At 50.5% G+C, this 15,053-nt stretch overlaps 1 protein-coding gene across 1 annotated transcript in view; it reads left to right on the plus strand.

The window, feature by feature from the left end:
• The window catches only part of LOC149315340 (uncharacterized), a 31,961-nt gene that overhangs the window by 1,959 nt on the left and 14,949 nt on the right, over nucleotides 1-15,053 (plus strand). The gene's annotated exons all lie outside the window — the stretch shown is intronic.

A 15,053-nucleotide genomic window follows, 5' to 3' on the forward strand; every position in this document is an offset into this window, starting at 1 on the left:
AATGGATGCTCATTATGGATGCATGTAATGGATACTGCTAGATTTAGCAATGCTCAAGGATATCAACTCTCAGAAGCAACTGCTTCCACAGATGCCTGTAGATATATATAGTTTCTCAAACAGAAGAGATTATATAAATGGCTGAGTTATATCGTCTAAGATGGTACATTTCTCTATGGGTTAACTAGAGAATGTGTGCTAGAGAGATACAGAAATACATTTTTTTATGAAAGCGTAACATCACACTTGCCATTATACTGTAATATAACACAGTGGAAGTATGATGCCTTACTTGAAATGCATAAGTAATGACAGCCATGTGCCCAGATGTTAACATGTCTGTGTTTCTCCCTGAGGGGAGTGTTCATGTTTGTAGATTTATGATTCTTCAAAAGATGACCAGAGAGCTGTCTCATGCTTCTGTATAAATATCCTGAGATTCCAATACTTAAGAATGCTTAAATGGAGTACTGACTGAATCTGTTAATCTGGATTAATATGCAAAGGCATCTTGTAGCATCTTTGAGACTAATTAAGAGAAAGATGTTGATAGCATAAGCTTTCATAGACTCAAGTCTACGAAAGCTGATGCTACCAACTTCTTTTAGTTAGGAGATTATCACATTACTAGTAAACCTGAATTACCTCTCCCGAGTTATATTTGAATTCAAGATGGAGCTGAGTATGATTGCATGGATTTTGCAGCCGTTGCCACCTTCCTACTGCAACAAGGCAAAAATTCATCAGCTGGCCGATTTGCAAAGCTGGGTACTTCCCGAAAGTGAAAAGCAGCTGGCTGAGGATGGATTTTACCTGGGTTTTTGCCTAGATGCAGTCGGGAGGTGGCAGCGGTGGCAAAATCCATGTGATAATACCCGGCTGCATCCCAAACTTGAATGTAACTCGGAAGAGGTATATTGGGTTTATTAGTAATGAGATAAGCTCTATTGTCTGAAAGGTGCTACAAGATCTCTTGCATCAGGGGTCGGCAACCTCTGGCCCGCAGGCCAGATGCGGCCCACAGAGGCCTTTAGGCCGGCCCCTGCCTGCCCCTACTGCTGCCGACTGCGGCTTTTCCCGGCTCCCGGGCGCCGCCATTTTGAAAAACAAAATGGCGGCGACCTAGAGGCGAAGTCTCGCGCGAACACAAGAAAGGTCGTGTGAGACTTCGCCGCCATTGGTGGCAGCCTCTGGGAGCCCCGCTGCGGCCGCCGGAGCCCTCGAACGGGGCTCCGACGGTGGCAGCGGGCCTCTGGGAGGCCCAATGCCATCACTGGGGCCCTTCAAGAGGGCTCCGGCGGCAGCAGCAGGCCTCTGGGAGGCCCATTGCCTTTGCTGGGGCCCTGCAAGAGGGCTCCGGCGGCAGCATCGGCCCTCTGGGAGGCCCGATGCCGTCGCTGGGGCCCTCCAAGAGGCTCATTGCCATCGCTGGGGCCCTCCAAGAGGCCCATTGCCGTCCCTGGGGCCCTCCAAGAGGGCTCCGGCGGCGGCAGTGACCCTCTGGGAGGCCTGCTGCCAGAGCCCTCTTGGAGGGCCCCAGCGACGGCAAAAGGACCGGCAAAGAGGAGGAGGCCTCCAGCGCTGGCAGCCCCCGCCGGCTTTTTTGCCGGCCTCTGACGGGGCCAGCAAAGAGGGGGAGGCCTCCAGCGCTGGCGGCCCCCACCGGCTCTTTCCCGGCCTCTGACAGGGCCTGGGACCCCATCGGGCTGGCAAAGAGGAGGAGGCCTGGCCCCCGGGGGGTGGAAGCTCCAACCACCGGCATGCGGCTCCGCCCCCGGAGGGTGGAAGCTCTGCCCCGGCATGCGGCCCCACCCCCGGAGGGTGGAAGCTCCACCCTCCGGCTTCGGCCCCCCCAGTTGTCTGAGGGACAGCAACCCGGCCCCCGGCTCAAAAAGGTTGCCTACCCCTGTCTTGGAGTATTGATGTAACTCTGCCTGTCTGGATTTTACTATCACCGCCAGTTGGATGCCCAGTCAGCCAGAAGGTGAAAAAAGGAACCCCAGACAGAAACAGATTAGCTGTCAAATGGCAAAGGATACTTAGGCCCATTACAGACAGGCCTGAAAATACGGACTGGGTCCGTATTAGGGTTAGAAAGGGGCGTCACTTCCTGACGCCCCTAACCTTAGTACGGACCCAGTCCATACAAAATGGCGGTGGCCGTTCCACACAGCCACCGCCATTACGATGTCACGACCGTGCGAGGGCGCCTAGAGTGCCCTTTCCGTGGTGCAAGTAGGAGCTCTGAAATGGAGCTCCTCCTGGGGTTTGCGTCACTGGGCGCAGACTTTACATGGCTGCGCCCAGCGACGCAGAGAAGAAAGGGGCCAAGCGGCCCCTTTCTCCTCCTTCCCGTTCGCTGGGTGTCCTCGGGGCCCCGAGGACACCCGGCGATGGATCCCCAAGGACACCCCCTTCCAGGCCATGGGGAAATGGCCTTTTGCCGCTTCCCCGCAGCCTGCAAAGCGGCAGATCGGGGCCTTGGAGGCTGCCAGTCTGGCAGCTGAGGCCCCGATACAGCGGGGAAAGGGGCAGGTGCAGGCCGCCCCAAATGGGTGGTCTGTAACCCACCTTAGTCCCTTAGTCTAAAGAAAGATGGGAAACCATACCTGTTTCACTGGATTTGGGGTGGAAAATAATAATTAAAATGATATAAATTTTCCTGCAAGGCACGCTAATAACGCACCACTTGTATTTGTGTAAACAGAAATGTGCTTCTTTTCCCTTCTGGTTGATGTGTGTTTATTCTTCATCAACACCACTCTCAAAAGGAATACAGCATTTTTCACAAAGGGGCAAAATGAGGGCACTGCCACTCCCCAAATAAAAATCCCAGCACCCCAGTGACATTTTCTTTCAGTCTCTAGATTTCTGTAGGGCATCCTCCAAGTGCTGCTGTTTAACAGGAACTTTGGGGCTGAACAGACTAGCCCTAAGGGGCAGCCTACAGCCACCTCTGTCTTCACCAGGTTCTGGCCATGGTAACCACATGCTGTTGCCCTGATCTGGACTTTCTGCGGAGCAAAAAGGAGCTAGAAAACGGATCCTTTTTTCGCCATGGAAAGGGCGCCATAGCTGCTGGCACTGCAGCTTTTTGGCTCCCCTTTGGTGCTACGTCATCTGGATGCAGCGTCAGAGGAATGCCGTGACGCTGCCTGCCTTGCAGTGGGGTGCACGATGTCATGCTGGCATGGGGGCAGATTTGGGGCATTTGTCATGTGGAGCAGTGGAAGGCCAGGGCCAATCTACAGCATGGAAGCAGCAAGTGGCATTCATCTTTGCGCCCTAATATTTTTTCCCTCTGAAACCCTGTATAGAATTGTGGCCGTCTTTGCAGCTTTCAAGTGCATGTGAACCAAAACAAACAAGCAAACAAACAAACCAAATCCTAGGATGAAAAAAACACTTCCCGTGCAGCCCCCAACCAAAGCCCCAATGGTGCTGTTTTTAAAAGAAACAAGAAAGTGACTGAATTCCCCCATTCTTGTTTTTAATTCTGCTTCTTCCAGCCTAAGGAGTTGTCCAGACAAAAAGATGCCCATTGTGTTTCCTGGAACCTTCCTGCACCCATCCGTACCACTCAATTCACTCTGCTGCTTTCTTTTCAACAGAACACGCTTACTCTTTGGTGTAACTTGTCCTTTCAGGGTACAGAAAATTCTGCCTCTTAGGTCTCTTCGAAATATCAGAAACAGTTCATTACTCACTGGGCAGATTAGATCTTCAACATCACCAACCATTCCCCTTAAAGTCCTTCTTCTCTTTCAGGCTAGTATATATTATCCCACTGCAGTTCTCTAATCTGGGCACATCAAGAATTGCTGTCTACTCTTGGCTATCAGCCTGGGGTGCTGCTTCATCTTCTTCAGGTTTTGGGAAGTCAGACTCATCAGTCTGCAGACACTGAGATAACAATTGCCTCCCCGTTCTTTTGTTGACCCAGGTCCCTTCCTCTAAGGAAATAGCACTGTATGTCTGCTGAGATTTATTTTCTCCATCCTCAGCTGCTATGCTTTGTAAAGTAGCTTCACTCAGGTTACGACTTAGTTGTTTCTCCACCTCATCTGTATCGATAGCACTTTCTTCTGCCCCAGGTAACTCTGGACCCTGAGGATCCTGGTTATCTTGGGGCAGCTCTTCTGTTGGTGTTTGCTGGCTGCCACGATGGGACTCTTGTCCTGGCGGCAGTGGCTGGTCACTGTCTGCCTTTACTTCACCTGCTGTAGCACTGTCTTGCGATACCTCTGCAACTTCAGCTTCTGCATCACTCACAACCCCGGCTGCCTTTAGAAGACCTCCTGCACCTTGGGCTGCTATTTGACTAAAAGTTAGGAGAGAGGTGACCCTTGTCTGCTGACCATCACTCACCAAAAATTTTCCTGTTCGTCTGTTAAGCCAGATACCGTCTTCTAGAGAAATTATACTATAAGTCTGCATACATTTCCCCTCTGTTAGATAGGAGATCAAGCTTGGTTGAGTTTCTTGGCTTTCAGAAGTACGGAGATGTTCTGTTATTTCATCGGTAGGCAGCTGGTGGGATTCCTCTGTAAGTGGTTGACTGCCCTTTCTGGACTCTGGTACTTCTGCCAGTTGACTGCCCTTTCGGGACTCTGGTACTTCTTCCGGTTGACTGCCCTTTCTGGACTCTGGTACTTCTGCCGGTTGACTGCCCTTTCGGGACTCTGGTACCTCTACCGGTTGACTTCCCTTTCTAGACTCTGGTACTTCTGCCGGTTGACTGCCCTTTCTGGACTCTGGTATTTCTGCCGGTTGACTGCCCTTTCTGGACTCTGGTACTTCTGCCGGTTGACTGCCCTTTCGGGACTCTGGTACCTCTGCCGGTTGACTTCCCTTTCGGGACTCTGGTACTTCTGCCGGTTGACTGCTCTTTCTGGACTCTGGTACTTCTGCCGGTTGACTGCCCTTTCGAGACTCTGGTACTTCTGCCGGTTGACTTCCCTTTCGGGACTCTGGTACCTCTACCGGTTGACTGCCCTTTCGAGATTCTGGTACCTCTACCGGTTGACTGCCCTTTCGGGACTCTGGTACCTCTGCCGGTTGACTGCCCTTTCTGGACTCTGGAACCTCTGCTGGTTGACTGCCCTTTCTGGACTCTGGTACTTCTGCTGGTTGACTGCCCTTTCGGGACTCTGGTACCTCTGCCGGTTGACTGCCCTTTCGGGACTCTGGAACCTCAGCCGGTTGACTGCCCTTTCTGGACTCTGGAACCTCTGCTGGTTGACTGCCCTTTCGGGACTCAGGTGCCTCTGCCGGTTGACTGCCTTTTCGAGACTCAGGTACCTCTGCCGGTTGGCTTCCCTTTCGAGACTCAGGTCCCTCTGCTGGTTGACTTCCCTTTCGGGACTCTGGTACTTCTGCCGGTTGACTGCCCTTTCGGGACTCTGGTACCTCTGCCGGTTGGCTGCTCTTTCGAGATTCTGGTACCTCTGCTGGTTGACTGCCTTTTCGGGACTCAGGTGCCTCTTCCGGTTGGCTGCCCTTTCTGGACTCTGGTACCTCTGCTGGTTGACTTCCCTTTCGGGACTCTGGAACCTCTGCCGGTTGACTGCCCTTTCTGGACTCTGGTACTTCTGCCGGTTGACTGCCCTTTCTGGACTCTGGTACCTCTGCCGGTTGACTGCCCTTTCTGGACTCTGGAACCTCTGCCGGTTGACTGCCCTTTCTGGACTCTGGAACCTCTGCTGGTTGACTTCCCTTTCTAGACTCTGGTACTTCTGCCGGTTGACTGCCCTTTCTGGACTCTGGTACCTCTGCCGGCTGACTGCCCTTTCGAGACTCTGGTACCTCTGCCGATTGACTGCCCTTTCGGGACTCTGGTACCTCTGCCGGTTGACTGCCCTTTCGAGACTCAGGCACCTCTGCCGATTGACTGCCCTTTCGGGACTCTGGTACCTCTGCCGGTTGACTGCCCTTTCGAGACTCAGGCACCTCTGCCGGTTGGCTGCCTTTTCGGGACTCTGGCATCTCTGTTGCTTGACTTCCCTTTCGGGACTCTGGTACCTCTGCCGGTTGACTTCCCTTTCTGGACTCTGGTACCTCTGCCGGTTGACTTCCCTTTCTAGACTCTGGTACTTCTGCCGGTTGACTGCCCTTTCTGGACTCTGGTACCTCTGCCGGCTGACTGCCCTTTCGAGACTCTGGTACCTCTGCCGGCTGACTGCCCTTTCGAGACTCTGGTACCTCTGTTGCTTGACTTCCCTTTCGGGACTCTGGTGCCTCTGCGGGTTGACTTCCCTTTCTGGACTCTGGTACCTCTGCCGGTTGACTTCCCTTTCTAGACTCTGGTACTTCTGCCGGTTGACTGCCCTTTCTGGACTCTGGTACCTCTGCCGCCTGACTGCCCTTTCGAGACTCTGGTACCTCTGCCGGCTGACTGCCCTTTCGAGACTCTGGTACCTCTGCCGGTTGACTGCCCTTTCGGGACTCTGGTACCTCTGCCGGTTGACTGCCCTTTCGAGACTCTGGTACCTCTGCCGGTTGACTGCCCTTTCGGGACTCTGGTACCTCTGCCGGTTGACTGCCCTTTCGAGACTCAGGTACCTCTGCCGGTTGGCTGCCTTTTCGGGACTCTGGCACCTCTGCTGGTTGACTGCCCTTTCGAGACTCAGGTACCTCTGCCGGTTGGCTGCCTTTTCGGGACTCTGGCATCTCTGTTGGTTGACTTCCCTTTCTGGACTCTGGTACCTCTGCCGGCTGACTGCCCTTTCGGGACTCTGGCATCTCTGCTGGTTGACTGCCCTTTCGGGACTCAGGTGCCTCTGCCTGGTCCTGCTGTATTACCTCACTTTCAGGTTGTTGCTGTTCTTCTGGCTGTTGACTGATGAGTTGTGATTGCTTGTCTTCCTCCTGTTGACTATCCTGCCTTGATTCCTGCTTTGCTAGTTGACTCTCACGTTGTAATTCCTGCTGTTTCCTATCTCCTGATAGCTTTCTGATGGATGCTGCTCTACTGAGTCCAGTATCAGGAATAAAATCTGTCTGCTCAGTTTGATCCTTCAGTTCTTTACGTCTAAAAATGCTCACTTTGCTGTCAGTCTGCAGGATCTGGTGGATTGCCCCCTGCAGAGGAATTTCTGTCTCTTTTTCCACCAACTGATTATCGGACTGTGGCTCTTGATCTTCTGGGCTGATGAAGTGAGCTTCTGCCACTTCAACTGGTTCAGCCTTTGTATCCACGGGAGGAACAACCTCTTCCTCAACTGCTACAACTTCTTCTGGCACATGTGTTTGAGCCTGTGGCTCTTGAGCAGGAGAACGGAGAATTTCAGCAAGGGGTTTCCGCTCCCAGATTTTACTTGTCTGCTGAGCTGAACATTTTACAACCTTCCCTGTTTTTTTGCTGACCCAAGAGATCTCCTCCTCTACCAGCTCGCTTTCTTGCTGGGATGACTCAGCCTTTGACTTCTGGCTGCTGAGTTGGGCTACTGCAGGCTGTTCTGTAACTTCAGAAGCTACGGGAGCTGGTACTTTTCCTCCACTTGTACTTTTTGGAAGCATTCGACTCAAAGGTAGAAGAATTTCAGCAAGTGGCTTCCGTTCCCAAATTCGACTTGTCTGTTGTATTTCACATTTCATAATTTTGCCAGTTTTTTTGCTGATCCAAGTCATGTCCTCCTTGGTTTCTGCTTCATTTATAGGCTGAGTTCTAGAAGGTTTTCGACTTTGTAAGATCTGGTGGCCAGTGGATTGCTGACTCCCACGTCGAGGTTCCTGTCCTGGAAGCTGGGATTCTTGGCTGGGCAGTTGACTTCCACGGTGTAATACTTGGCCAGGAGATTCCTGGAATACTTCCCCTGGGAGCTGGCTGCCACGCTTTGATTGTTGGCCAGGAAGTTCCTGGGATACTTCCCCTGGAAGCTGGCTGCCACGCTTTGATTGTTGGCCAGGAAGTTCCTGGGATACTTCCCCTGGAAGCTGGCTGCCACGCTTTGATTGTTGGCCAGGAAGTTCCTGGGATACTTCCCCTGGAAGCTGGCTGCCACGCTTTGATTGTTGGCCAGGAAGTTCCTGGGATACTTTCCCTGGAAGCTGGCTGCCACGCTTTGATTGTTGGCCAGGAAGTTCCTGGGATACTTCCCCTGGGAGCTGACTGCCACGCTTTGATTGTTGGCCAGGAAGTTCCTGGGATACTTCCCCAGGGAGCTGGCTGCCACGCTTTGATTGTTGGCCAAGAAGTTCCTGGGATACTTTCCCTGGGAGCTGGCTGCCACGCTTTGATTGTTGGCCAGGAAGTTCCTGGGATACTTCCCCTGGGAGCTGGCTGCCACGCTTTGATTGTTGGCCAGGAAGTTCCTGGGATACTTCCCCTGGGAGCTGGCTGCCACGCTTTGATTGTTGGCCAGGAAGTTCCTGGGATACTTCCCCTGGGAGCTGGCTGCCACGGCGTGATTCTTCACCAAGGGGTTGATGTTTTTCTTGAGATGCCTCAGCTGGCAACTGACTTCCACGGTGTGATTCTTGGCCAGGAAGCTCCTGGGATACTTCACCTGGAAATTGACTGCCACGACGTGAACCCTGGTTAGTTTGTTGACTGCCACGACGTGATTCTTGTCCAGGTAGTTGACTGCTGCGGCGTGAATCCTGCCCAGGCTGCTGACTGCCATGCCATGATTCTTGTCCAGGAAGTTGACTGCCACGCCGTGAATCTGGACCAGGAAGTTGACTGCCACGCCGTGAATCTTGTCCAGCCTGCTGACTGCCACGCCGTGAATCCTGCCCAGGGAGTTGACTGCCACGCCGTGATTCTTGGCCAAGCACCTGACTGCCACGGCGTGATTCTTGGCCTGGGAGTTGCTGCTCTTGACTTGACAGCAGCTGGTCGCTCCTTGATTGTTTCTTGAGTGATGCTATGCTTCCAGTTTGGTCTGTTGGTTCTTTGGCAGAATCTGTCATCTCAGGGAAGTCTTGTTCCACCGCTGGGCCGGTGTCTCCGCTTTCTTGATGTTGTGCCTTCTCATTGTTAGTCTCCACGTTGATTTCATCGTTATCCTTCTGTTCCTCTGTATCTATCTTTTCTTCACTTCCTTTACTGCTCTCAAGCATAACAGGGTCAAGGGGGGACTCGGATTCATCCATTTTTCCTCCATAAGCATACGGCTACGCCGGGGGTTGTTTAAGGCAGCGATTTCAAGAGTGCCTGATACACTGATTTGGTGGTATGCTTGCTCCTCTCCTACCTTTGGTCTTAACTTGGAGCTACTTTTTCCAAAAGGTAACCTGAGGCCCAGATGATTTCATGGCTCTTAAATTAGAGGGAATAGCTGTGGGACACAGTATTTCATTCTGGGTGTGACCTCCCACCTCCTCTCATGCCCTTCCTTTCTTCCTGTTGCTAAGAACTACCTTGTTGTTCTAGAAGCTTCAGAGGTTGGTTGCCATATATCTATGATGTCACTGACCATTCTACTCTTTCCCACCCATCCATTTATTTTACAAGAATAGCACCAAATAGAAACATACACTTGGAAAAGTTTGGAAATAGAGTAGGATATGGTATGATATCCTCCACGGCACTTCCTTCCCTTGGTGGTGGGATTGTGTGCTCCTGTGAGGCAAGAGGCTATGCTGATGGCAGCATTGCTCTTACGTCAAATGGACTTTTGCTGAGGAGCCAGTGTCAATGTGCCAAATAGCTCCTGGGCAGCAACAGCAGCAGTATTGTGTGTGTGTGACACTGGTGGGGGATCTCTCAGAGACAACAGCAGTGGCACCAGAGCTAAGGCATGTTGGAATTGCACAGAATGAGGTACAGTAATCCCCCTTCATGAAAATACATGATCATAGAATCATAGAGCTGGGAGAGACCACAAGGGCCATCCAGTCCAACCCCATTCTGCCATGCAGGAATTCTCAATCAAAGCATCTCCGACAGATGACCATCCAGCCTCTGTTTAAAGACCTCCAAAGAAGGAGACTCCACTAGACTCCGAGGAAGGAGTGTGTTCCACTGTCGAACAGCCCTTACGGTCAGGAAGTTCCTCCTATTGTTGAGGTGGAATCTCTTTTCCTGGAGCTTGTATCCATTGTTCCGGGTCCTGTTCTCTGGAGCAGCAGAAAACAAGCTTGCACCTTCCTAAATATGGCATCCCTTCAAATATTTAAACAGGGCCATCATATCGGCTCTTAACTTTTTATTCTCCAGGCTAAACATCCCCAGCTCCCTAAGTCTTTCCTCATAGGGCATGGTTTCCAGACCCTTCACCATTTTAGTCGCCCTCCTTTGGACATGCTCCAGTTTCTCAATGTCCTTTTTAAATTGTGGTGCCCAGAAAATATTCCAGGTGGGGCCTGACCAGAGCAGAATAGAGTGGCAATATTACTTCCCTTGATCTAGACACTATACTTCTATTGATGCAGCCTAAAATTGCATTGCCCTTTTTAGCTGCCACATCGCACTGCCGACTCATGTTCAACATGTGGTCAACAAGGACTCCTAGATGCTTTTTACACGTATTAATGTACCTTTTTCCTGTTTTTGATTGTACTACTTTTAATGCTGCGAAGCCGCTCTGAGTCCCAATTCTGGGAAAAGAGCAGGATACAAATAAATATAATGGTAATAATAATAATAATAATAATAATAATAATAGGTCTCCTTAAGCCAGGCACCCCCCATCTGTGCATTTCATTTTTTCCGCTCTAAGTGCAGCACCTTACATTTCTCCGTATTGAATTTCATTTTGTTAGCTTTGACCCAGCTTTCTAGTCTATTCAGGTCATTTTAAATTTTGATACTGTCCTCTTGCCCTCAGTCCCTACTTGGGTCTGAAACCTTGATATTTTTACATGTTTCTCGTCCTGGCCCTCGAGCCTGGCCACCCTTTGCTCCAGGCTGGCCAGCTTCTGGTCTTGGGCCCCCAGCCTCATAAGAATAGTGGAATACCCTGAAGAAAAGAGAAAACAAGAGATATGTCAAGACACTTTCTCTCTCCCCTGCAGCACCTGCCAGATATGCACACATTGCGGCATAGCTACTTTCTTAATCATTCCTCTACACAGAATGTACCTCACACATATGGAACAGCAGGTGTACCAATACTTATCAGCATATATATACAAATCTATCCCAGTGCCTCCCTGCAAACCCACTTGGTGGCATACACCTATGTGGACCCACAACAAGAAACAGAAGGTTGTTGTATCAATACGTCCACATGTACATCCATATACACTAGAGCACCCGCTTCGATGAGTAGATGGGCACACATGCAAACACACACACACGTATGCATTCATGATGTTAAGCTGCCCACCAACAGTAGGGCATAGATAGAATCAACCAGAAGGAAATAGCATAGTGTCTAGGAACATGTGGAGTACTCACACAGTGCTGGTGGGGTGGCTGCAGCAACTTCCCTGGCTGCAGGTGCAGGCCCTCTGGAGGTTCCAGGCTGGGGGTCATAATCTGTGGGGTGGGATATATAAATATTTAATTACTTATTTTTCTTTGGCTGTTCTTACAGATTTCTTTAGGTTTGGATTTGCAACCACTGTGCACAAGGTTGATGTCGTAAAACAACTAGGCCATCCACTCCTGGGTGCAAACATTGTTGCACTTCTAGCTTGCAAAATGCACCTTTGCAATAATGGGATATGAACAGTATCAGTAATTAATAATTAATTTAATAATTTGTTTTATTTATATACCGCTATTCCAAAGATCATAGCGGTGAACAGCAAGTAAGCTAATTAGCAAGTAAGCTAATTTGCCCCCAACAGTCTGGGTACTCATTTTAGCTCCCTCCTCGGAAGGATGCAAGCCTGAGTCGAGCTTGGGCCCTTTTGCTGGTCTTGAACTCGCAAACCTTGTGGTTTCGAGTGAATGGCTGCAGTACAGGCATTTAACCACTTCACCACCAGGGCTCCTGTATTGCTACTATTGTTATTATTGATTACTACTACTACTACTACTATTGATTATCACTTTCATTATCATTGCAATACAGGCCCCAGCTGTGTAGGGGCTTATATTACTTGGGGGGGGTTTCACATCCTGACCACCCATGGAGTCCCTACCTGGGCCGCATACCTGTTCCACCTGAGGCCGGGCAACAACCCAAAGGGAATTGGGCTGCATTGCAATAACTGTTCAACTGCCACCCCCAACTGTATGGGGTCCCATCCAGGGCATGACACCAACAAGTCCACTGCACACCGTACTGTGAATGGGATGCTACAGGGTGTGTGTGAATGAGAAAGCCCTCCCTGGAAAAGGAGTTCTAGCACAGCAAGGGGGGTCATACTGGATGACCGGATGGTGACCCACAATCACATTTCCCGTTTTTCAGCCTCCATCCCCACACACCCCAAACGGTGCATTCCTGGGGCCAACGTACCTTCTTTCTGGCCCTCCTCCTCTGGTGGTGGTGACCCGGCGGCAGCCGCTGCCTCCAGCTCCCCTTGCTCTCTTGGCTCCTGCTCCAGCTCCTCCTCCTCCTCTCCAGAAGGGGGAGAGGGGGTATGCTCCCGGCGCCGGTCCCCCCTCCTCCTCTTCAGTCTGCCCTGGCTGGCGGGGGCTGCAAACAACAAGCAGAAGATGGGGTTACTGACAGAATATGCGAACAATATGCAAGACATTTTCCCCAATTACATGCTACTATTTACTATTAACCAAATAGTTAAAAGACGAACCAACCTGGGGGGGTGCTCCGCTCCTGCGCCGATTGCCGACCAGCACTCCGCCACATTTCCGCTAGCCTCACATAGAAAGGAGGGTGGGCATGTGGTGGTGGACTGCCCTGGCATATCTCCTGGACTTTAAAGAAGGTGGACTTTAAATTCTTAAACTGGGTCCAGCATTGCACCAGGACCCGGTAAAGACGTGTCTGGCCAGGAACCACGAGGCATGCTAATACAGATGCAGGTTGGGGCGGCTGCTGGAGCGCATCAGCCGCCTCAACGCTGCATCCGTACAGCCCAGGGAATCGAGGAGGAGGTTGGTTTCCCCTCCATCCAGTGCTCGAACCTGGCAAGCTTCCGCGGCGACATTTTGCCCAACGGACAAATGGTGCGCATCCCTTGGCTTATATATGGCCCAAAAGTTTCAAAATTAGCAGTAGCCTTGTTGGTCAATGACTCCAGGATTCAACACTAACAGACAGGTTTTTTGTTACATTGTACTCACCTTAACCTTGGTGCTTTGGAGGAGGAGTGGAACCGGAGACATCACTTCCTGCCCTGTACGGCAGACTGCTCAGTCAGAACAAAACAATGTGCATATGCTTTCAAATATTAGGTGGTGGATAGGGCATAAAATATGCCTTTTTAAACCAGGGAACCCAGCAGAAGTGCTAGTCAAGGCCCGCACCTTTTTGACACAGGCAAGCAGAAGATAGTGGAACAGCACAGGGAGATCTCGGAAGTGGGATGTTTGCAGCACTTCCCTTTTTTGTCAAGGAAAGGTGAGGTAATTACCGTATTTTCCGGCGTATAAGACGACTGGGCATATAAGACGACCCCCAACTTTTCCAGTTAAAATATAGAGTTTGGGATGTACTCACCGTATAAGACTATCCTTCCAACATACACCAAATAAAAATTGAAAAAATATCAGATTTGATTTCAATGTGATAATTTAAATTCAAATGCTTATGACATGCAGGTCCTTAGCAGGAAACCTTGTTGTATACAAAGCCTGCTTGGATTGGTCAGCTCTCCCTGCCTGCCCAGTGCTCCCTGTCTCCAAGACTATCAGAGCGGTAGCTGCTTTCATACGATCGCTACATATGGTGGGGATGCGGCCATGGCCATTTTTGAGCTCCCTCCACCATATGCGGCGACCGCATATAAGACGACCCCTGACTTTTGAGAAGATTTTCCTGGGTTAAAAAGTAGTCTTATACACCACAAAATACAGTACTCCCAAGCCTTAACCCAAAGCATTATAATGGAAGAGAAGGGTAATAGTTGTGCCACAGACTAAAACCGTGGTATGTAATTTGGCTTTCACACATCCTCATGTATAGTAATTGGTGAATGGCATGGCGTTGCTACACCCCCTAAATCAAGTGGTATACCCATGGCATGTGGTGCTTTCAGGGAAGAAAAGGAAAAGAAACCTTTATTTATTTAACAATGACCTCCAAATGCACAAGTAAGTGAGGAGCAGTCAATAGTTCTCCTATGGGACCGGGTGCTATAACTCCCAGAAGTGCTGCACCAGTGCTTCCCTTGTCACCTCACCCTCAGCTTTCTCCTGGTCAGCATTGGCGTTGCACACAAGGGCAGCATCCAGCACAAAGGGGCATTCACCTACCCAAGACTGAATAGAATCTCCTAGGGCGAGGTGGTGCCCTTGCCAAGATATCCCCCCCAGTCCAATGAGGTTGTGGAAAATGTAGCATGACACAGTTATGGAGTTAACATTTTCCTCTGCGAGCTCCAATGGAGCGGTGAGGCACCTTCATCTTGCCTTCAAGCGGCCAAAGACACGTTCCATCGTATTTCTGGCTCTATTTAGGTGGTGATTATAGACTGCCTGGCGTGGCCGCAAAGTGCCTTTGAAAGGGGTCATGACCCAGGTTCTCACCTGATACGCTGCATCGGCAATCAACAGGGGGCCCACTTGCTTCCCACAGATGGTAACAGTTGGGTTCCCTGGCACAAATACACGACCACGCATGGCTTCATAGATCTGTGAGTGGCGAAACACGAAGCTGTCATGTGAGGTCCCGCTCCATCCGATAAATACATCTATGAAGAGTCCAGTGTAGTCTACCATACCCTGTAGGAGCATGCTGTATGTGTTTTTGCAGTTGATGTATTCCTCACCTTGACATAAAGGAGAAATGATGTTGCAGTGGTACCCATCAACAGCCCCAATAACTTGAGGGAAGCCCATGGCTTCGAAGCCCACCATTATCTGGAAAAGAAATATCGCACCTGTTAGAGTACAATGGGCATCACGTAACCAAATTGATAATTGTGAAGTCAAAGGCTTTCATGGCCGGCATCCATAGTTTTTTGTGTGTTTTTCGGGCTCTGTGGCCATGTTCTGGAAGAGTTTCTTCCTGATGTTCTGCCAGCATCTCTGG

Source organism: Sceloporus occidentalis, unplaced genomic scaffold, assembly GCF_023333645.1.
Source record: "Sceloporus occidentalis isolate IW3139 unplaced genomic scaffold, rSceOcc1.0.p SCAF_4, whole genome shotgun sequence".
NCBI lineage: Eukaryota > Metazoa > Chordata > Lepidosauria > Squamata > Phrynosomatidae > Sceloporus > Sceloporus occidentalis.